The 15,979-nt window shown below is 39.4% G+C and overlaps 1 protein-coding gene across 2 annotated transcripts in view; it reads left to right on the top strand.

The window, feature by feature from the left end:
• Window positions 1–527: 527 nt before the first annotated feature.
• The window catches only part of TrissinR (Trissin receptor), a 232,469-nt gene continuing 217,017 nt past the window's right edge, over window positions 528–15,979 (top strand). For both annotated transcript variants that reach the window (XM_065222853.1, XM_065222852.1), the window contains exon 1: window positions 528–1,757. The gene's annotated coding sequence lies outside the window, so the exon portion shown is untranslated. The remainder of the gene's footprint in view (window positions 1,758–15,979) is intronic.

Genomic DNA, 15,979 nt, shown 5'->3' with positions numbered 1-15,979 from the left:
CGACGAAAACACGAAATTTGTCACGCTACAACTATATATCCAGCCACCCACCACCCACTTGCAACACGCAACAAACTGTGTTGCATTGCATTGCGCATGAACCTCCTTGTGTTATTGTTGTCATCATCCCCATCGAGTTCATTTCCGTAGTCCAACGATGAAAACATTCCGTAGGTACCAAGCAACCACATGGCTCGTGGTCGTCGTCGTCGTCGTCGTCGTCGTCGTCGTCGTCGTCGTCGTCGTTGTCTCCGTCGTCGTGGTTCATTCGTTCCTGCATGCTACGATGCGACGGCACCGAGCGAGACCCTGTTATCGCTACGACCAGCTGTTTACAAATCTGTGAATGGCGAGCGCGGACGCGTCAAGCCAACCTTCTTCCTTTTGAGGGGCTCGCCGTCGCCGTCATCGTCGCCGCCGCCGCCGTGCCACCCACCAAGTGAGATTCTGTGGTTGTGGACTCGATCTCCGTCAGAGCAGCATAGTCGGTTTTCAAGTTCAGTATCCGTTTGAACTTCGTCGCGTACAGTCGAGTTTTCCACTAGCAGAAACCGCTGTTTCCCGAGTTGCCCCCCAAAGGTGTGAGGATTTTCTTTTGATCTGTGCTGTGTTTATTGGCTCGCTTGAGGCCGGTGGCTCTCGCCGAGGTCAATGCTGGAGGCGCTACATGACACTCTTGATAGGCCTAAGCCTTTCTTTCCCTCCTGTGATGTTTGTTTGGATGATGAAAAATTGAGGATTCTTCAAAAGAAGAAGCCGAATAAAGGATAACCAGAAGAACCGAAGGTTGTTTGGAGGCTATTTTGCGAAGAAAGGACTTCAAACCCGCCGTCCGTGTGTTGTGAGTGATGTAATGATCCTCGGTCAGTCGTCCGCTTGTTCCATGTGTTGTTAACGAAAACCCATGTAATCGAAAGTGAAACCTGTCAGGCAAATTAAATAACGCCGTTGTGAAGCAATTTAGGGTAAATGGCGATGAAATCTTTTGAACTGCGAAGTTAGCTCAGCTCCGGAACTGATGCGGGCCCAAATCCGACCAAGCCATCTGTAAAGTGGGAAAAGTTTTCAAAAGAATCACGTGAGAGTGCTTTTCGTGAACCGAAATCGGATTTGCAAAGTGCTGTGCCCCACAAAGAAAAGGATTTAATCGGAAGAGTTTGTCTGTTTGAAAACGGGAGGGGAAAAACTTTCCCTAGAAAAAGTGATTAGTGGAAGATTAAATCAATTCGCCGGATGGTGACGCATAATAGATGCGAAATTTATTACCTCCATCTATCACAGATCGGGAGTGGAAAACGGTTTGAATATATATATATATTTTCGTCGACGACGGTGGTAGTCAAGGGCAATCAATCATCCCAGAACCCGAGTTGGAGGAACGTGATTCTTGACAGGTCAGCCAGCCAGCCACCACCGGTTGCCTGGTTGTCAGCTTCAAGTGGATCTCTGAATTGAGTGGCTTCTAATTGAATTAAGTTCGGGTGCCGTCCCAAGTGCTAGTGATAGTTGTGAAATTTCGTAGAGAGGAAGTTTAAATTCAGCGTGAAAGTGTGAATCAATCAACAGCAGCGCTTACAACGTGCATCTGGGAGAGTGCATTCTGTAATTTAAGCAGCGTAGTCTGCGCTCTCTGTGGCAGATCTTATCCCAGCTGAAAGTACACCAGATGGAACCGATATATTTGCCGTCAAGGAGGGACGTTTAGCCAAGAAGAAAACTCGGTTTGTAACCGATTGAGCAGCGTTGCACACTTGCTGGTAAGTGAATCCGGGTTTCGGATACTGTTTTTTCCCTTATGTCGGTCGGTGAAGATTATTGAAGATTTTAGCGAGGGTGTGAAATTTGCGACTTTGAAATTATGTGTGACCTCATAAATCATTGCTATTTAGTGGGATAGTTTCATTATGGGAAACAGCGGTCGGTGGGTGTTTATTGTGATGAGCTTGACATACTTATTTACGGTTGTTTTGGTGAATCATGCCATGCCACGAGGAGCATCTATGTAGATGAAGGCAGATAGTGAGGTAGGAATGATTATTTATTACTCCACAATAATTAGTATTGCGTTGTACAATCTACGTTTTAACAATAAATGCGATTAGTTCTCTTAAAACTTAGTAAAAGTTAGTCCCCTTAGTTAAATATGCAAAACTCGATAAATGATGAATAACTTATGTTCCTTAAAACTAATTGTTCTCAAATTCGCAGATTCTCGATTTTCATATATTTTACAGTGATGAGATATTTTCGGAATGCAAAACAAGAGTTGTTGTTTCAAACGGTAATTATAAATTTTTTATTTGTCAATTAATGGTTGAGCTATGATTTATCAAACATTGCAAGTTTGCCGTTACACATTTTACCGGATGCATCGTGTATCATCAATAATAAATATTCAACATTGGGTTCGATTAGGAAATTCGACTGAGCTCGGTGGCTTGAGAGAAAAAATGCAACCTAAGAAATGCAATATCTTATCGTATCAAAACAACTTCATGAAACACTGAAAATCACATAATGGTTCACTTGTAATATCCCTAGTGGCACATTTGTCGCAAATTGGATGTAGAAACTTATATATGGCTAATTTTACTCACAAACAATGCCCAAGACGGCATCATGACAGACGACCGGTTTTTATTGTTCATTTAATCCAGATTTGCTTTAAAATTACCAGTGAGCTAAGATTGCTTTAATTTCTATACAAAAGTTTCATTTGGATAGTTCTCCATAAAATCAATGCCTTATTAATGCACTAAAATTTATATTTCATCAATCAACGTTGATTAAAAAAACTTGATGAAAATTGGCTTATATTAACATGTGCGGATAAGACCGTCACTCTTTGAGGGTGTTACCGGTAGGACATAATATAACTTGTTTGTCAGTCAAAAAGTAGTTCAATTGTAAAATTTGTATTGTTGTTACGTGTTTATTGTTTATTTATTTACATATTGAATATTATATGCAACTATATTAAAGAATTCGTAAATAAAAGCCTAGCTACGATTAAATTAATTGCATACACACTCAAGAAACAAATTCAAATTGATAACGTAAGAACACAATTTATTACACCACACTACACAAAAACCGATACCCTTGGGAAAAGCTGCTGCAGAACTAAATGCATTACCACAGAGGAGACAAAAGACTACAAAAAAAATGTTATATCAGGAAGGGAGAGGCTACTGGTGGTGCTATTAGTGATGGAATGTTAATTTCCACGTAGCACCTCAATTGAGAAACATCTCGAAACTACATCAAAGTTCATAAGACAAGTTGTGCACAGTGTAGTGGAAAAGTGACTATAATCTCAATTTATATTACTAAATTGACGAAAGTCGAACCAGGTAGGCCTAATCACCCATAAAACGATTATAGACCCCGGAACCAAATCTAGTAGTGCTTTATGGTAATACCTGCCCTCTTTGTTGTTTCCATCACCCAACCAGGACCCATTGTATTCTGGTTGAAGCAGCAGCTGACCCGGAATAAAAGTCCCGAGCGAAGTCCGTAGCCAAACTAGACCTGTGCGCCGATTAAAATATTTTCGGCGGTGTACAATCGCATGGACAAAAAATGTTACCCACATTTGAGATCAGATCTGGGGTTGAAACTTTTGACATTTTTTACTACACTTGCTTCGTTGTCGTGCGTCACAGACTATTTGTATTCTTAAGGCTGGCGCACAATGGATAATTTTTCAGGTTTTTTGACAGTTAGCCCATGCATTATCTGTCAAAAACCCTGAAGTTAATGCATTGTGCACAAGTCCTTACTCTCATGCTCTACCGTCGTCTCTCTTACTCAACACAAACAGTAGAACAACTTTCGAGCAAAAAGAAAATTATCAAATAACTTTCATATGACATGTATGATTTCGTTCTAATTCCTCAATTTGGTGTCAATTAAACCATTTCTGATCAGAAATGTTATTACTAGGACATCATTGCTTGCTATTTTCAGAATACACACAAGCACAACATCAGCAGCTCTTATTATGAGCAAAACTAAAATACAAAAATTCGTGACGGTCTTCGGCGACAGTGCCGTATGACAGAGCCTGTCATATGACATTTAAGTTTAGTACTGTAATTTGATAGCTTGTTTTGCAAGTGTTGGAAGCAAAGGCAGTTGATTATCACAGAAAATGTGTCGACTATGGTGACCGCTTACATGACTGGTTCAGATTACTCATAATCGCTAAAACGTAGGTCACTCTGGGAAAACTTCTTGAATATGGCGAAAATAAAAAAAAAATAAAATACTCAGGCTACAAATGTACTAGTAGACAGACTAAAACCACAATCAGTTTTCGTCATATTCGAGAAATTTTCCATAGAGAATTTACTCATTCTATGAGTAACCTACGTTTTCATGAATTTGAGTAACCTGAACTCAAATATGAGTAACTTTTACTCAATTTTGAGTCGTTCTCATTAGCCGTGCATGCAGAATATGTTTAGAAAAGTATGTCAAGTGCTTGTTAAGATTGCAGGGGGTGGAGTCATATGGCAAAGTGTTACAACCCATTTATTGAGTATAAGGAAAGTACTTTATGTAGGTGTGGAGAGTAAGTGTGGAGTAATCGAGGGCAAGAGGAGTAAGACCGTAACTCTCTGATGACAGTGTTGAGGAGGCAGCATATGCATGTACGTAATTGGTGGATTTGTTAGTTATTTCGACGCTATTGGACAATGCTTGCATTTACCATTTTTTTCAATAGCTGATTGTTGAAAATCAACATTCGAAGGCAATGCTATCGATGCATACAAATATTTCTGTTTGATTGGTAATGAAATTATTGAAATTCGTCTAGAGCTACCAGAGTTATTAACGTTCAAAATCTTGCATAATTTCGTTACATGTTCCATTTTTGGTTTTCACAAAGTGTACACCCATATAGAATCACAGACGTAATCTTGCGTCAAAAAATCTCTTAATTAATTGGTTTCAGGTTCATATTCTCTATTCCTCCAAGAAACAAGAAAAGCATCAGATGATGCAAAATGAGAGTTTACCAAAAACCGAAACCAAAAATTACGGGGAAAAAAACAAGCAAAATGTGATTCGAGGAAAATATATTAAAATTAGATGAAATTTATGATGCAGCTAGGAATACTCAGAAAATTCAATCAGAAACCTAAACGAACAGCAAGGCCGGATTCTTGAATCGTAAGCTAAAATCCCAAACAAATAGACGTAATTTTTCCTTCAAAACATCGTCCCGGATCTCACTAAGGGCACCCCACGAGCCATCGGTGGAAAATAGGCTTGCTAACTGTGGGATTTTTGAACATGAAAAATAACTCTCAAAATGTAATTTTAACCACGGGTCAAATTTAACTCGGCAAATGATTCACAGCTAAAGTTTTTCGCCCAAAATGACACGCCTTCGTTTCAACAACCAACACGGAATCCTACAATAAACTCAACGTCTAATGCGTGTGCGATGATCTAAAATTAAGTATAGCATCTGTTTGTCTGTGCTGTAATTGTGCTCGAAAACTGATCAGAACGTGTGCTTTGAAAAAGCGCGAATCTAATAGTCATCAAAATCCAAAAATAAGCACCTCTATTGTTTGATAGCCAAGAGGATTTCTAAAATGTAAACAAGTTCGCGGAACTGTCAGAAAAGTAATGTTAAATTTTCACGTGCAATGTTTGTCATGTGTACGTGTTTTGGAATGTACCAATAGCGTACCATAGCGTACCTTCAGGGATTTTGAACGTACCTCAAAGCTTCCCGGAGAATCCGTGTCCCGCTGGATAGACATACGATTTCAGCAATGACCAAGTCGATCGACCAGATTTCTACGGAAATGTGACGTACCAAATGCGTGCTTTACGAATCTGTAATACATTTTTAACGTACCTCTTATTTTCACTTAAATGCTTATACTTAACTTTTTAAATCGGTTTATATATGAGTTCTTGGCACGTAATTGGATTCCATGAAAATTCAAGCCCGATTTGATATAAAAAAACATTATACTTAAGTGCATTATAACCAATTTGAGGACCAAAAACTGTTTTTTTTTTTTATTTGCATCCTTTAAAATATACTAATTTCGAACAAAACCGTTAATTTCATGAATAATTATGGAGACGCACGGTGCTGCTTGGAAAAATCTATCATGAGAAATGCCTTGATAACTTTCTGATCGATCATGACCAACGTACCTAACTGGAATTCTCTTTATGATAAAATTTACCAGTGATTTAAATAAAAAAAAATATTATTTTAAAAACTCCATTTTTTTTCAAAGATACATTAGAAAAAACCTGATAAAATGATCAGGTATGTTTCAGAAATTATTCCTGAACATCTCTGTAACGCTTTTTGATCGGTCATGACCAACGCACCTAACTGGAATTCACTTTCTGATAGAATTTACCAGTGATTTAAATAAAAAAATTAAATTATTTAAAAATTCCATTTTTTCGATAAAATATTAGAGAAAACCCGATCAAATGATCAGATATCTCTGTCGGTGCGTGGAGCGTGCGGAAGTGGATTATTCAATGTTGTCATTATTGAATGCTCTTGTACTCTCTCTCACTCTTACTCTTTTAGCAGCGTTGACACTTGTGCTGATTTACCATAAGGCATACCCACTTTAGGTACGTTGGTCATTACCGATCTGGAAGTGTTCCATGGATATTCAAAAATAATTTCTGAAACATATCTGATCATTTGATCAGGTTTTTTTTTCTAATGTACCATCGAAAAAAATGGAATTTTTTAAATAATATTAATTTTTTTGAAGTAATGAATTTGGGCTGTTAGCGAAATGCTTAAATAAATCAGCAAAAAAGGTTATCTTATATTTAATTCCATTTAATTCATTTTTGTATCCATGGCAAATACGTATTTCGACTACAATTTGCAGTCTTCATCAGTGTCATTCCTACTAAATAACTTATCAAAATCTAACCACCTTAAGTACTCATCCCTTAGGTAAAAAAGTCAAGATCATAGGTATAAAAATGAAACTACAATCTGTTGAATCGGAACCTACCTAACTAATCAAAACCAAAGATTTAAGTAAACTAAAGGATAAAAATCTATACAACTCTCTAATAAGGAAAATCCCAAAGGCCATCATAATGAAGTAATGAAATTGGGTTGTTAGCGGAATGCTAAATAAAACAGCAAAACAAGCTGCACATTGTAGTCGAAAAACGTATAGTCATGGATACCAAAATTAATTAAGTGTAATTAAATGGAACATAACCTTTTTTTGCTTTTTTATATTAATATTTTATTTAAATCACTGGTAAATTCTACCAGAAAGTGAATTCCAGTTAGGTACGTTGGTCATGACCGATCAGAAAGTTATCAAGGCATTTCTCATGATGGAGTTTTTCAAGCAGCACCGTCTTCTTCTTCTTCTTTTTTTTCCTTTGGTTTGTTTTTTCCGTCGATCTTGTTTTCCGTGCTGAGCACCAATGCTACCGACGCGCCAGGAAGGCAGCACCCACACCTGGACCCTACCTATCGACCCATCAACTCATGAACCGGGGACCAACGGCTTTACTTCCCATCCGAAGGAAGGCGTGATCAGAGATGTTATGCCTCAGAACATCCCGGCGGCGCCGACTGGGATTGAACCCAGGCCTGCTGGGGTGAGAGGTAATCACGCTTACCACTACACCACCGGCGCCGTTTTCTTCTTCTTCGCATTGCAAGCTTTTTGTATATCGCATATTAGCTTATTGCGTGCTCTTAACTTAGTGTTCTAGATGCACTTCCACAGTTATTGATTGAGAGCTTTCAATGCCTGTACCATTTTTGCATTGGTATAATTGTGTGGCAAGTCCAATCATACTTTTATGCCCAGGGAAGTCAAGAAATTTTCCAACCCGAAAAATTCCTAGACCGTACCGGGAATTAAACCCAGCCATCTCCAGAATAGTCTTGCTTTGTAGCTGCGCCTTTACCGACTGAGCTAAGGGAGGCCCAAGCAGCACCATGCGTCTCCATAATTATTCGTGAAATTAACGGTTTTGTTCGAAATTAGTATATTTTTACAGGATGCAAATAAAAAAGACCGTTTTTGGTCCTCAAATTGGCTAGAATCCTCTTAAGTATGATGTTTTTTAGATGAAATCGGGCTTAAATTTTTCGAGGAATCCAATTCCGTGCCCAGAATTCATATATAACCCGATTTAAAAAGTTTAGGATAAGCAATTAAGTGAAAAAAAGAGGAACGTTAAAAATGAAGTAAAGATTCGTAAAGCACGCATTTGGTACGTCACATTTCCGTAGAAATCTAGTTGATCGGCTAGGTCATTGCTGAAAACGTATGTCTATCCAGCGGGACACGGGTTTTCCGGGAAGCTTTGAGGTGTGTGTGTGTGTGTACAATCTAACCCCCACTGTCCGGCAGTGTTATTATGTAAGAAAACTGCTTTTTATTACCCTTAAATTAAAGCAGGTTTAGTCCGGGAGTTAGAAGGTGTTAGCTCTATTGCAGCTCCAGTGACCCATTTCAGAATGCCTGGTAATTCACGACCACTCCGAGGTCACTTTTACTTACAATAAGCCCCGCATGTTCACCCTACCTTTATCAAATGGATAATGGTATCATAAACACACTTCCAGATTGAAAAAAATATTATTTCCAAATCTGGCACGTACATAGTTTAGAAATTTGTTCAACTGTATTAAATCGATTTGAATTGACATTTCTTATCAATTTTGTTTCGAATACCTCTTGATTCATCTGCTGGCATCACTTGCTGGCCCTTACCGGCGACCAACTCATCTGCCCGCAAATGCAACAACGCCTAAATCTCAAAGCTCTCCGAACGTCCCCTCGAAAATGCAATCGAGATATGTATAAGAACAATCTTCAACTGGAACGTACTCACCAAATCAATACATCCGGGAGCAAATTCCCGATGCTTATTTTTCTCTCGCAAACCCGTCGTCGTCGAACGGCAAAACAAGGAAACTCGGTGAGCAATTTTGTGACACGGAATTTTCACTGACCATAAACCGCGAATTCACGAATTTCACCACACCCAACTGCGAAACACGTTCAGAAGCACTTTTGGTACAATTTCGATCAATTTCTTTGGAAAACACAACCAAAAAAGTTACAAGCTAGCCAACATCAACACCGCATGTGCCGAGCTCTTTCACGCACCTTGCAGCGCGTAAATAAACTGAAATTAAAAATTATCACTCGCGATGCCACTAATTTCTGGTCCGGGAGAAAATCAAACAACGCAGATCGCGACATCTCTTCTGATGCTTGCAAACATGTTGAATCACGTTTTCTTTCTCTATTCTAACACTTCCCGGAAAGCGAGAAAACTACCAATCACACACGTATAAACGTCCGGGAGGCAGAGCGCCAGCTATAATCCGGCAATTGCAGCCGAAAACTATGAAAGCGAACGCACGCACAAAACAGAGAACAAACTTAAAACACAACCGTATCCAAAGGCGTTCGAAACTGCACCCGCACTTTAGGTGGATTCTTCATCGCCTTTAACTGGTTTCGCGCATTGGTCACAGGCGGAAGTCATGCTGACTCAGTTTCCAAAAGTGATTTAGAAACAGCGGTGCACGCTATTTCGAGACTACTCAGTGACTGGGTAGATCGCACTCATTTTTGTATGCTGTATAGAGTTGTCAAAAAGTGAGTGATGAGTTTTGCTCCGATGAGTGGAATCTACCCAGATTCTGGGTAAATGGTTCTGACATAAATCATTTCGGTTAGTAATGCCGGCAAGCAACGAAGACGAGGCAAGGGATCCGGACGTATTACTCCTAAGGATTTGAACAAAGGACAGGTGCTTGGTTTCGGTAAGGCCAACATTGTATGGCCAGGATTGTCAGCGCCGATTATTCGAGGTCGAGAGCTTGTACAACAGCAGCAGCTTCCGGAAGATAAGGAGCGGGAAGCCAAGCTCAAGAAGATTCGCGATGAGATGGTGAACTTCAAACGGATGAAGCTCAGTCCCCTTGAGCGAGGTTGGTTATATCCAAAATGCCTAGCCATAGTATAAGACCGCCGTATGCAGTTGGAGAGGACCAGTTTGAAGGATTCGACACCAAATGTGTGGAACTGAAGACCGTTGTCAATATGAAGGGCAATCTTAGTTGGAAGAGACGTCATCATCTGAGTAACCGTTACCCAGTTTCATCAATTAGCACGTTTACTCAAATTTGAGTAAAAGCATGCTTACTCATTTTTGAGTAACTTCCCTTTTGGCTGAACTGAGTGATTTTCGACTCAAAAATGAGTAGCATCGAAATAGCGTGTGGAGATGCTCTAATACGTAAAGAGGAATTGGATTATCAAGATCGCCCAATGCTATACAGTATACACGCTTATTCTGGTCCACTCAAAATTGAGTCGAATGTACTCATCTCAGCGGCAAGTATGGCTACTCAAAATTGAGTAGCCTTATGTTGACTCACTTTTGAGTAAACTACGTTCTCACGTAGACTGAGTCAAATCCACTCGCCGGTATTTTCAGTTGTGGGGAGGGTTTTTATTTTGGTTTTCATTCAAGGAAATGGAAATTGCCTGCTCCGGATTCATTCTACCGGAGCAAAAAACGGTTCAACACCGTTTCCCTAAGCAATTCGTACTTACCTGAAGGCATTCCAGCCGGTTTTGAGTAACATTTTCTATGAGCTTTCCTCCGACATGACTGGCATTTTTTACAAGTCCAGGATTTTGCTGACTGAGTGGCTTTTACTCAGTTTGACATTTCTCGTTTACTCTATTTTTGACAACTCGATTCATCGGACGAAAGTGAGTACGATCGACTCACCTGGTGAGTAAGCAGAAGTTAGCGTGTACACTACAATATGTCTGATTGGATAACTTTTTCACTGTTTTCACAACACAAACTATGCTCTAATTAGATGATTATCGCAACGAACTGCACTTTCCACTAACAACCAGTACAATATTACAGGTATACCGAACAAAAAAAAAACGAATAACGATAGCCCGTGTGATACAAAATCGACAAATTTAGCAACGAACAATCACGACGATGTGAATAACAGCAACTCAAAGTATGTTTGCTACTTTGAAACTAAATCTCCACTAAAATTACAAGATTTGATAATTTAAACATGGTTGAAAATGTTTTAAAATGAAGGTCAAAGTTTTACCGAACGTTCAGCTGTTCTGATTTCGGTAAAATTTTCTTTTCCGGGAAGCTTTGAGGTACGTTCAAAATCACTGAAGGTACGCTATGGTACGCTATTGGTACATTCCAAAACACGTATCTACTTTGAAGTTCGTTAAGTTTTTCCCGCTGGATGGATTGACGTGTACGGGCAGTTAAGTTTCCATTTGTGTCTATTTTTAGATCACTTTCAGACAAAATCGTCCTATCCAGGAGGGCCGTGAGTAAGACCTTGACCTTACTAACTAATGACGAAATAAACCAGAACAAACAAACCAACTTGCGAATAATTGAGTGCGCAAATATCTTGCGATTGTAAAATTTTAGCCTGAAATTCCTCCAATCAATTTTCGCTGTTTGTATTATCTATTGAATAAATAAAAAATTCCGTGCGTTTTGTGCACGAAAATTCGTAATTTGTAGTTGGAAAACGAGGCGTTTCTGTGATGGGAAGAAAAAAGGTTTTCCAAAAACAGTCGCCGAATATTAATACCGAGCACGTTATCCTACTTCAAATCTACGGTCGTGTCTTGGATACAACCTTTTACTTTTTTCATCTTTATGAATGATTATCCTTGGATGTGCATTACGGGAGATGGGGTGAAATAGGCACGTGTGGTTTAATGAGTAGTTACTAGTTTAGTCCGAAAAACATTAAATATCAATGTTTTGATCATCCACCCATTATTGCTACCATATTTCATGACAATCGGGACATTCAGTGATTTTATAGAAGTAGCAAGTGATGGCATCATCCTCAACATGCGTTCTGATGTTATTTAAAAAAAAATAATCCTAAGAATTTCGCAAGCAAGGTCTTCATCGATGATAATAATCACATTAAATATGTCCAATTGTGCGAATTTTGTGCTAGGCTATCTGAAACCCTAAACGACAAAAGTTTGAGAACCGCCCATCGAATCGGTTTGGCTTATCGTTTACTTTATCATCAAAAGAAAATTTTCGAAAAAGTCGGTCGGAACCTCAACCACCAATTGATCTTGACATTTTGCAAACCTCATTCTATAAGCGGGTGTTAGAATTTGCATGGCACCACCAACTGTTCGCACACGACCGACAACGCATTGCTATTTTTAGGAGATGCTTGGGTCGGGGAATACTGCTGTCCTCGTAGCAAACATTCGGAACCAAACTCTAGTAGTTGAGAACGCCCGATCTGGTAGATTATTGATCGATAGGTGCCTCGTGTTTTATGTCTCTATCGCAATAACATCGGTTTGGTTTATAAACACTGGCTGTCCATCAGAGGGAATGGGAGAATCCCGAGCGGACGTATACAAAGGAGACGTTGACGAAGACGACGTGATCGGATAAACATTCGATGAGGGTTATTTTAGAATTGGCTTCGGAGAGATCGAAGCGGGTGAATTGGATTGTTTAAATTCCGATGATCTACATTGTTCAGAAGATATGACTTTGATTGAATTGTAATTGATGTCAGTTGAAAATTCGGATTAGTGTGATTCGATGGATCGATCGGTGATCGTTTGTTTTATCGCCGCCTTGACCTGACGCTTGCAGATTTGCTTTTGCTTCACCAGCTATCTATAGATTTTAAATGGGATTTGAACGTTTGTATAAAAATATGCAGAGGATGTAATAAATCCAGCCTTACATTGGAAGTAACAGAAATTTGTTTTGCGTGTACTATAATGCATAACTGGTTCTGGCTTAGAAAGCTCTCAATCAACAACTGCAGAAGTGCTCAAAGAACTCTATGTTGAGGTCCAACGTTTAGTCCCAGTGGGGACGTAATACAGCCAAAGAAGAAGAGGAAGCTTATAGACTTGCTAAGCTGTAAACCTTTGTCAATCTTCGTTCCGCCACACAAAATTACGATTGCAAAACAGTTGTAGAGTAGAAAACATTACAGTTAACAGGGGTAACCACAAAGTTTCAATGGGGAAGAAAAATCTACTGAACATCTAAGGTGATTTAATTTGAAATGGAAACATAGGAGCAGATCCCGTGGGCTGCAGGCTGCAGCCCCAGAGTGCTGTCATAGAAATGGCTCCCGTTATTCTTACAAAGGACCTAATCTCATTCCCACCATTCTTCACAATTACTATGTTTACATCAACAGCAGAGCAGCTCTCTCGCTCTCTCTTTCTGTCGGATTCCCAAGGGTGCCTCCTAATGGAAATGGAACAATTTCTCCTTCATGTCATTGTTGTTTGCTATTCCTGGTCACGGCGCTAGGGAACTAGTTCTCCTGGAACAGCGCAGCAGGGTATAATTATGACACACTTTTCCTGTTTCCAGCCTCTGTACTGTCGAAAACAGCCTTCAACAACCTGGTGAAAGACCAGCAATAAAAGCAAACAAATTATCATTGTTTCAAATGGGCGGGAAGAAATTTGCATACTCAAGCATTTATAAGCGGAACTCTCCGCAATCCGATTTAACAGGAGCGGGAATCTGAAATTCAAATTTTTGTGACAGTAGCAACTAGGAGCTGCAATGGGCTGGTCGCGTTGAGCGGTGCATTCTGTCCGTTGTGGAATTATTCTGCTGGCTGCGTTCCGATCCCATCTCACTGTGGTTGTAGAATGAATAAAATTTGGGTTAAAGCATAATTTTGTAGCAATGCATTGCAATGCAACCAATCAAGTCGAATTTCGGTTTTGCCCTTTTCCATTTGGCGTGCATTTTAGGCATTCGTTCATCATACCTACATTCCTTCAGAGCTATGTTTACGCTCTATTGGCTGTTTTAACAGTTCGTAATATTTGTCAACTCGAACATTGTTTGATTGAGCATCGAAATTAACATCATTGGCATTTAATGGCAGATGTAATTATGCTCCGTTTGGTATTTTATTTTATTGGTCGTAGTAAATATTGTATGATTTAATGATGGGTTGCATTATCGTTTGAACCAGAATTACGAAAAGTTATCCAGCCATTGCCCACTAATCAATCGTCCAAGTTTTTCCTCTAGGTGTTTTTCAAGACTCTATTATTATTCTGAAGATCTACAGCTGTGTGTCTGTGTACAATCCAACCCCCACTGTCCGGCAGTGTTATTATGGAAGAAAACTGCTTTTTATTACCCTTAAATTAAAGCAGGTTTAGTCCGAGAGTTAGAAGGTGTTAGCTCTTTTGCAGCTCCAGTGACCCATTTCAGAATGCCTGGTAATTCACGACCACTCCGAGGTTACTTTTATTAACAATAAGCCCCGCATGTTCACTTTACCTTTATCAAATGGATAATGGCATCATAAACACAGTTCCAGATTCAAAAAATATTATTTCCAAATCTGGCACGTAGTTTTGAAATTTGTTCAACTGTATTAAATCGATTTGAATTGACATTTCTTACCAATTTTGTTTCGAATACCTCTTGATTCATCTGCTGGCAACACTTACTGGCCCTTACCGGCGACCAACTCGTCTGCCCGCAAAAGCAACAACCCCTAAATCTCAAAGCTCTCCGAACGTCCCTTCGAAAATGCAATCGAGATATGTATAAGAACAATCTTCAACTGGCTTATTCTGAAGATCTACAGCTGTTCAAACATTCAAATGTCGTCTCTCAGATATTCTTCCAAGACGGTAGGTGACGATGGTAGGGTCAAACGAAGCTTCACCAAACACAGTGAAAAAGGAGCGCGAACATAATCGCAGCGAACTTTGCGAACAACTTTGCGTTAGAGGGAGCGAAACTCGAACTGAACTGCTTAACGCTCAAGCAGAGTATGTGCTCTGAGGCGCGACTTGACATTAACTGATCGTTATTTCTTGTATTTGTGTGGTAAACATGTATGAGTTATCAAGTGACACACATGCGTCTTATCAATTTTAGTTGTTTTGAAATTTCAATTATTATTAATAACAGTTCCTAGGTACTATCAAACCTGTTTTAGAGCATGTTCAAGTAACATTTAACGTTTTATGAAGTACTACAACCCAAGTAACAATTTTGGTTTTATAAGGGTTCTGTAGACCATGATTTTGACTTGTAGAATTCTATAAAACCTCTATAAAGCTTGCAATGTTACTTGGGAAGGCTTCTATAAAACAACTTTCATAAAACCCTGGTCAAGATAGCTTTGCCTTTATTACATCCACCTAAACCTCATTAAGACTAGAATATGTGTAGCTGGCCCACCCCGAAGAAGGTTTTGATGGGCATATTTTGAGGCACTTGCTGCAAAAAGGTTTTACGACGAAAGCGTTGAGAACCATTTGTAATCCTTATTAAAACTACAGTAAAAGCCATTTGGCATCAAAACTTGTGCCATTTGCCTTTTACGCTTGCTAAGCGCACTAAAAATAAAGCATAAATCAAGATAACAAGGGATACATACATACATATCGTCCGATCTTGTCACATTCATTGTTCAAAAATGAATTTGTCAAAAATCCTCATAAATTTACTCATAATTTTTTTTTCTGGATTTTTTCCCGTCGATTTTGTTTTCCGTGCTGATTACCAATGTTACCAACGCCAGGAAGGCAGCTCCCACGCCTGGACCCTACCTATCGACCCATCAACTCATGAACCGGGGACCAACGGCTTTACTTCCCTTCCGAAGGAACGCGAGATCAGAGATGTTATGCCTCAGAACATCCCGGTGGCGCCGACTGGAATTGAACCCAGGCCTGCTGGGGTGGGAGGTAATCACGCTTACCACTACACCACCGGCGCCGCTATCCTCATCATTTAAGTGAAAGAATTACTAAAATTATTAAAACTCATATTGTGGCCTTTTTTAAGGGCAAGATTAAATCTAATGGGAAGATCGATAAAAATAAGTCCACCTTCGGAAAAAGTTGATTTGGCTAATTAT

This window comes from Ochlerotatus camptorhynchus, unplaced genomic scaffold (genome assembly GCF_037179485.1).
Source record: "Ochlerotatus camptorhynchus isolate MF236.1 unplaced genomic scaffold, CSIRO-AGI_Acam_v1.1 ptg000179l, whole genome shotgun sequence".
In the NCBI taxonomy this organism is placed as follows: Eukaryota; Metazoa; Arthropoda; class Insecta; order Diptera; family Culicidae; genus Ochlerotatus; species Ochlerotatus camptorhynchus.
The sequence above is the reverse complement of the archived record's forward strand: the minus strand, read 5'-3'. Positions and strand labels throughout refer to the sequence as shown.